Consider the following 7,086-nt stretch of genomic DNA (forward strand, 5'->3'; position numbering starts at 1 on the left):
AAATGGAATTTTACCTATAGCTCTAATTTTTTTGAGAATTTCACATTGTCATAGTAAAATGAATGGCACCGAGTCGGTATTTGACAGGTTTATTAATTAAAACAAATTTATTAAAAGTTATTATTATCAATGGCATAATTATACAGTAGAGATAAATAAATTTTGAATATACCAAATTAGTTAATATTGGAAAGCAAATTTTTTTTTTTTTTAATTTTAAAAAAATATTTCTTGTATTTGTTGTTTTTATTAGTTAGTTTGCAGTAAAAACACGTAAAAGAGAGTTTTTTCTCCAAACAAAAAAAAAAATACAATAAATAAATAATAAGTTTTCAGTTGCGTAATAAGTCTTATAAGCAATCTACCTAATTTGGCGCATCTTTTTGTTCAATAAATTGTAAATTGGAAATATTGACAATAATCGTTTTAATAATTATATGACTCATTAACCGATATAACAAAGTACTTCATGTGCGAGACAACAATATCTGAATTATAAAAAAAATCTACAAACTCTCTGCCGGCAATCTCAGTTCTCGAGTTCTCAGTCTGCGAGTCTACTTATGATAGTATTCTAATAAAATATTATTAGTTATCAAGAGACGGCGCCAAAATACTTTCCAATAGTCTCTAAATATGCCGTCTAAAAAGAAATGATAACATAAATAGTTTTAATTCATTGTGAGAGGGGTCTTCTTTTTAATGGGCATACCTAGTGTGAAAAAAAGTATACATATGTATATATAATTTTTTAATTTCGATATGTTATACTATTTTTAAAAAACCTACTAAAATGTTAGCTCGATATCTCAAATAGCTTGTAAGTTATAGGCTTCTAAAGTGTGACCATTCATCAGTTAACCTTTAAACGATTTTTTCTCGAAACTTCATTTTTCGAATATGCTGAGTTTCAGACTAATGTTCGCATCACTATTAAACAGTTTCTGAATGTATAGTTCTCCTTACAATGGCCTGACACTCTTTTAATATGATCAATAATTGAATTTTGTCCGGCCAGAAACGACCCCAACTTTGGTTGAATTTGAACTTATTTCTTAAAAAGGCCGCCATTATGTCAGTTTTTGGTTTTTTTACCGTGGGTCACTTTACGGATAATATCTTCTTGTGGTGGATTTTTTTTTAGCTTTTATCTACGTAGAAGACCGGAATTACTGCACCAGTAGAGGATCGTTTTTTGCGCCATTGGTGATCGCATTTAACTCGAATAATAATATTTTTTTCCTCAAAAATTTGTCTATATATTCTTAAATTATATAATTACCATATACTTTATAGGATTCATACTGTATTTTTTTAAATTCCAAAATAGCCGTTTTGTGGGCTGTCATACTAGGTATGACCCATTTCCGCTATATCTTAAGAAAGAAAATAATTATTTGCACAAGATGAACCTAAACCTAAAGCAAATTACTCCGAGCACCGACATTATTAAACAAAGCTCTCGACGTTAGTACTCAATTTAGGTAGTTGAGTGGAAAAGCGCCACATTCGTTTTTCTTGGTTTTTTAAGTTTTCTTCCATATCGGCGAAATACGCGTATGTACTAGCTTGTCAAGTTCAATATATTTCGAATTTCCTAATTTTTAGTTCAAAATCTTGCTCTTGTGGTAGTAAGGGGCTATAAAATGTGCTTTTGACTACATTATCTTCATGTCAGTTATTTCTGTGGTCTTAGTCTAACTCTGACCTGTGGCTCCACTACATACGAAACCGCCAAAAACAACTAAACTTTTTATATTAATTTCAGATCAGTTTTAGAAATGGCTAACAAAGTTGCTAAAGCGCTTGGAACTACTCCATTTGTATGAGAATACTAAATTTTATAGGAGCACTTATGTATGTATGTACATACGTACTTCTAATACAAGTAATACGAAAGACCATAAATATGCATGACCGTTAGCCGCTTTAATAATAGCCCGCTTATTAAATCACATATAGTATGTACTTATGTATGTACATTATTACATACATAGTTAGGTCTATACACTAACTTTAATGCATAATTCAGCGTGTCTTTGAAGTGAATTCTCATTCTGAGTGACTCCGCGCACAGCTTAAATATTCAAGACCACTAAAGTTCCAAAGTCAAGCTGGTCAAGCAACCACCGCTATTAAGTACCGATGTGTATTCCAAGTACATTTCATATGGAAGTATGTATGTGTGTGTGTTTGTAAGTTCTTTTAGACGATAATTTGCATGTTGCATACTAAATATTTATTTCAGCTAATTTTTTATGCTGATGATGTTTCCGTAGTTTGATACACAAAATTTAAAATACTCTTTGCTTGCACGTATGCATATATGTTTGTATGTATGGACTTGCGTAGATATTTTTGCATATGAATACACGGTTTTTGGAACTTTTGTTACTGTTATTTATTGCCTCTGTAATTTTTATAGCTTATTTAATGTATCGCAGTGTTATGAATGTTTCAACAAATTCTAAATATAATGTTTTTTCCCAAAGGTGTTGTAAATATATTTGCATACATCACATATGCATATGTACATATATGCAAATATACATACATCACATCATACACTTTTTTCCTCAAAATGCATATACATTATTATAACATATTCACATACTACAAGGTGCGTTCCAAAGTAAACAGGACTTTTTGAATCGAGTGCCCCCTGGTAGCGCCATCTATGTATATGTCGACTGGTGCGTTAGAACCTGCTATCTTTATCGATTGTCCAGTGAGAATTTCATGACATTTTGATTGGAAGTGAAGTTATTGCGTTTTAAGTGTCAGTATGTTTGTGTTATCGGTGCAAAAATGAGCTTCGAACAAAGAGCCAACATTAAATTTTGTTTTAAAATTGCTAAAACTTTTACCGAAACGTTTCAATTGATAAAATCAGTTTATAGCGATGATTGCCTCCTCTGCTACGGGAGTGCACGTGTGGTTTCAACGTTTTCAAAGTGGCCGTAAGGACATAAATGACGATCAATATCTGGGCCAATCAAAATCCGTGATCACCGGAAATTCCATCGAAACTATGAATGGATGAATATGAATTCATCAAAAATCTGCCGACATCATCATTGAAATTCATGGAAATGGAATTGAACACCTCCAAAACATCGATTTATCGCATTTTCACCGAACATTTGGGCTTACGAAAGGTGTGTGCACGGTTTGTTCCGTACAAATTGACTGACGACCACAAATTGCTCAGAATCCAACATTCGATTCGACGCTTGTGACCGATTATTTGACCAAAAATCACATTTTAACCATTAACCACTCCCCGTATTCACCTGATATGGCACCGTGCGACTCTTCCTTTTCGGAAAAATGCAATTTGCCCATGAAAGCTAAGCGTTATGAAGACGTAGAGGCTATTCAAAAGGTTTGCACCGGCATACTGGCGGCCATACCGGTCAACGAGCTAAAACACTCGTTCGATATGCTTTTGGACCGTTTAAAAAGCTGTTTTGAAGCAGAAGGAGACTATTTTGACCATTTTGTTTTTGTTTTTAAAAGTCCTGTTTTTTTTTTTGGAACGCACCTTGTATATATCCCTTCGTACAAATAAAAACTTAACAGCTTTAACAACTGGAGGATTATTCAACAAATTTTAAGATTTTTGGGCGAGCGGTATATGAATATTCTTTGGTACAGGTATGGTATATCTGTTAGAACTTTACTTTTATCGACCAATCTATTAATTTTTGATTGTTTTTTATTATCAGTTACTTAAGTTAAGTTATGAACATATTCTTATATAACATTAGAAAATTATTAAAATTATAAAATAATAAAAATACAAGCAAACAAATAGTGAACTTAGCTAAAAAACAGAATTTAGGGTGAGAATGAAGAAGCTCTAGCGTGAAAAAATCAAGTAGAATTTTCTCAGTAAAATGGGGTAATAGATCTGAGGCAACCCTGAGGAATATTGAAATTAAGTTTTCCTAACCTATAACGACAGTCAATACCTTCATTAAAATCATCGAAATTAAATGAAAGGCAGAGAACGGTACGTCGATTTTCAAGTAATTTATGGTGTAATATTTAGCAGTAAACGTGATTCATAAGACGGTATGGGGCCAACAAACTTTAAGGAGCGGAGGGCAAATTTAAGAAAAATCGTTTGAATGCGTCTTCAGATGAGCACAGCATACTACAAAATAGAATGAACAAACGATGTAATCTTAACGTATAGGAATGGGAAAATTTGGAAGCATTTCGACAGACAAAGCCAAGGACAGAAAACGATTTCGAAGTGATATAATTGATGCGTTTAGTCTATTGTCAAAGATTAACCTAAGACCTTTGATTTCGGTTAAACATTTTATGACACCCTATTGACAATAACACATCTATTGTGCAAATACGACTTGATCCACCGCAAGAAGACAGAGTGAAAGCCTAAAGAGAATATCTTTAGTCTTACTAAAAGTATTTATTTGGAGAGGAACAGCTGATCTCCTGGAGCTCTTCTAAAAAAAAACGTTTTGCGGTGACCACTATATTTCTGAACTGAATCCTCTCAAATAAAATTAAAAAAACAAACGATTTCGCTAGAGTAATATTAAAGTAAACTACATTTTTATGACAAAATGGCGGTTTCTAAAAAATTCCATTTTTGACCTAAATTTCTGACTGAAATTGTTTAAAAAAAAATTATTGATTAAAATCTTGTTTTTATATTAATTACTAAAAAATATATTTAAAAAGCTCGTGTTAAGATTTGAGACGCCACTTTTGAAAACGCCATTTTGAGAAAAATGCGTTTAAAGTTTGGAATGCACTTCCACGCCTTTTAAAATTTGCGTGTAACCTCGGAAATATTCATCAAAATTAAAAAAGAAAATCGATTTTTTGAACGTTCTAACTTGTATATAACCCGTTAACAAAATGTGTATAACGGTAAGTAAGCCTTTTTTGCTTTAAATTATTTCAAACCCAAAATAAAACAAAAATATTTATTATAACAAAAGATGAATACAATTAATGATCGAAGATATAGTCAAAGTTTTGATTTTTGACAAAATGAAGGTTTCCCAAAAAAGTGGGTTTTTGTGAAAAAATTTATACTTTAGGAGTGGAAATTATATTGCCTGATTGTGAAAGTTGCAGGTCGATCGGTCCAGCCGTTTCAGAGAAATTTTCCTCAAGGACTCTGTAAAAAGCATTCGCAGAAAAACTGGTTTAACATTTTATTGGGATTTGGCAACCCTAGTGTTGTAATCTGGCTACGCACAACTTTATCGAAAATTTTAATTTTTTTTATTTTATACATACTCAGAACATTTTGTCGTAGGAACGCTATTTGTGTTGTTAACAGTAGCTTAAAATATTCATCTCGTTCAAAAAATGGAATTAAATCGCGAAGATTTTCACGATGAAATCAATCGAGGGCCTAGAACACTCCAGGACCAAATTCGTGAAAGTCTTCTAAAATTAGTTCTTGTTGCATTGACGCTGTGCGTAAACTTTTATTGCAAGATCGACATGTGACCTATAGATTGCGACAACTATAGGGATTAGTGCGACCAGCATACATTCAATATTGCATGAACATTTGACTAAAAAAATTTTTTGCTTACTAATTCCAAAGTATCAAAGGCAACCCTAGTATTGCTTAATATGTTTGTTTTGATATTTTCTGAAATTATGAACTATTTTCTTTCTGAGTTGTTAGATCAGACCTTACCAGCTGCACGGTTTTTATCTCTAATGCAATTATCTTTATTTTTATATCAAATTGTGCAAGTGTAGTACTATAATGGCGTAATATTTGTGTATACATTTTTAAAATTCCATCTTATCGTACAAATCCGAGCTAATATTACCACATAGATAAACAATTTGTATATAATGAAGCTTTATTTGGCTATACATACGCACACAGATAAGAGAAACTACAATTAAATTAAGCTCACTTAATACTTTTATCACATAATAAATATACATTTATACATATGTACATATGTATGTGGATAGTTATTACATGAGTAATGAACAATTGCAGCATTGTGGGCGCCAAAGCGTGTTGACAAAACCCCATTTAGCTGTGCTGACCCTTTTGGAGTGCAATGCCTTCAATATTTACATTGTGCGTTGATACAAAAATCAACACCACACTTTAATATTGTGCTGAAGTCTACCTATTGTTTTAATTATAAACGCAACACCACGTTTGCGCCCAACATGTGCGACGATTTTAAAAATACCCCACTAGTCGTAGTAGTCGTACAAACAAAGCATTAAATAACAACAAGAAAGCTGTGCGTGTGCGAGCCAACGATGAGACACAGAGCGGCCTGCGTATTTGAATGAAAAAACAACAGAAAAAACCTTATCATTTAGTGTCGACTAATGTTGTTGTTTACCTTTTGCTGCACTTTGCATGCAGCGGGCCCTTTCATTGCATTAATACGAGCCGAAGCAACACGATCACAATTGTAGTCGCACCAGCATATGCATGCATTCGTGTACGTGTTGGCTTTGGCCAACCAATCAGCCAGCCACCACACGCCAACTAGTCAACGAACCGGCCAAATATCAGGCAGACATTCCTTCGACGCCTGCCACTTTATACCTTTCGACAATTATAAATTCAAATGCCGGCTCATACCCGCACTAGCACCAACTACCACCCCCACAGTTTTCCTCTCAGTGTGTCGACGATCGGCAGTTGGTGAGTAAAATGCATCGTTTTTTACTCAGCAGTCCGCTCGATACTGTTGCAGTTGCATTGTTGTAGCTAAATATGCGTTTATATGAGAGATGTGTCTGCAACATTTGCAGTGGCGTAGTTGAAGGGGAGTGAAAAGATCTTACAAGAGCGCGAGGCTGTTTTATACTTTTCATTGGGGTTGTTGTATTTTACGTGGCGGGTCCCAAACCCAGGTCACAACCCTGGGGAGGGAGGTTTCACCTTCTCACTTTAGCTCGTCATCAAACGAATGTTTTTTCGGCTACGACAGGAAGTCGTGGGCTGCTTATGTCATATGTAAAAGAATGTTTCTGACCACTCCCAAGTGAATGCCGCTCAGAATACTTTCCTCATTTGCGTGAACTTCTACACATGACTCCATCCTT

The sequence above is a fragment of the Bactrocera tryoni genome, chromosome 1 (genome assembly GCF_016617805.1).
Source record: "Bactrocera tryoni isolate S06 chromosome 1, CSIRO_BtryS06_freeze2, whole genome shotgun sequence".
In the NCBI taxonomy this organism is placed as follows: Eukaryota; Metazoa; Arthropoda; class Insecta; order Diptera; family Tephritidae; genus Bactrocera; species Bactrocera tryoni.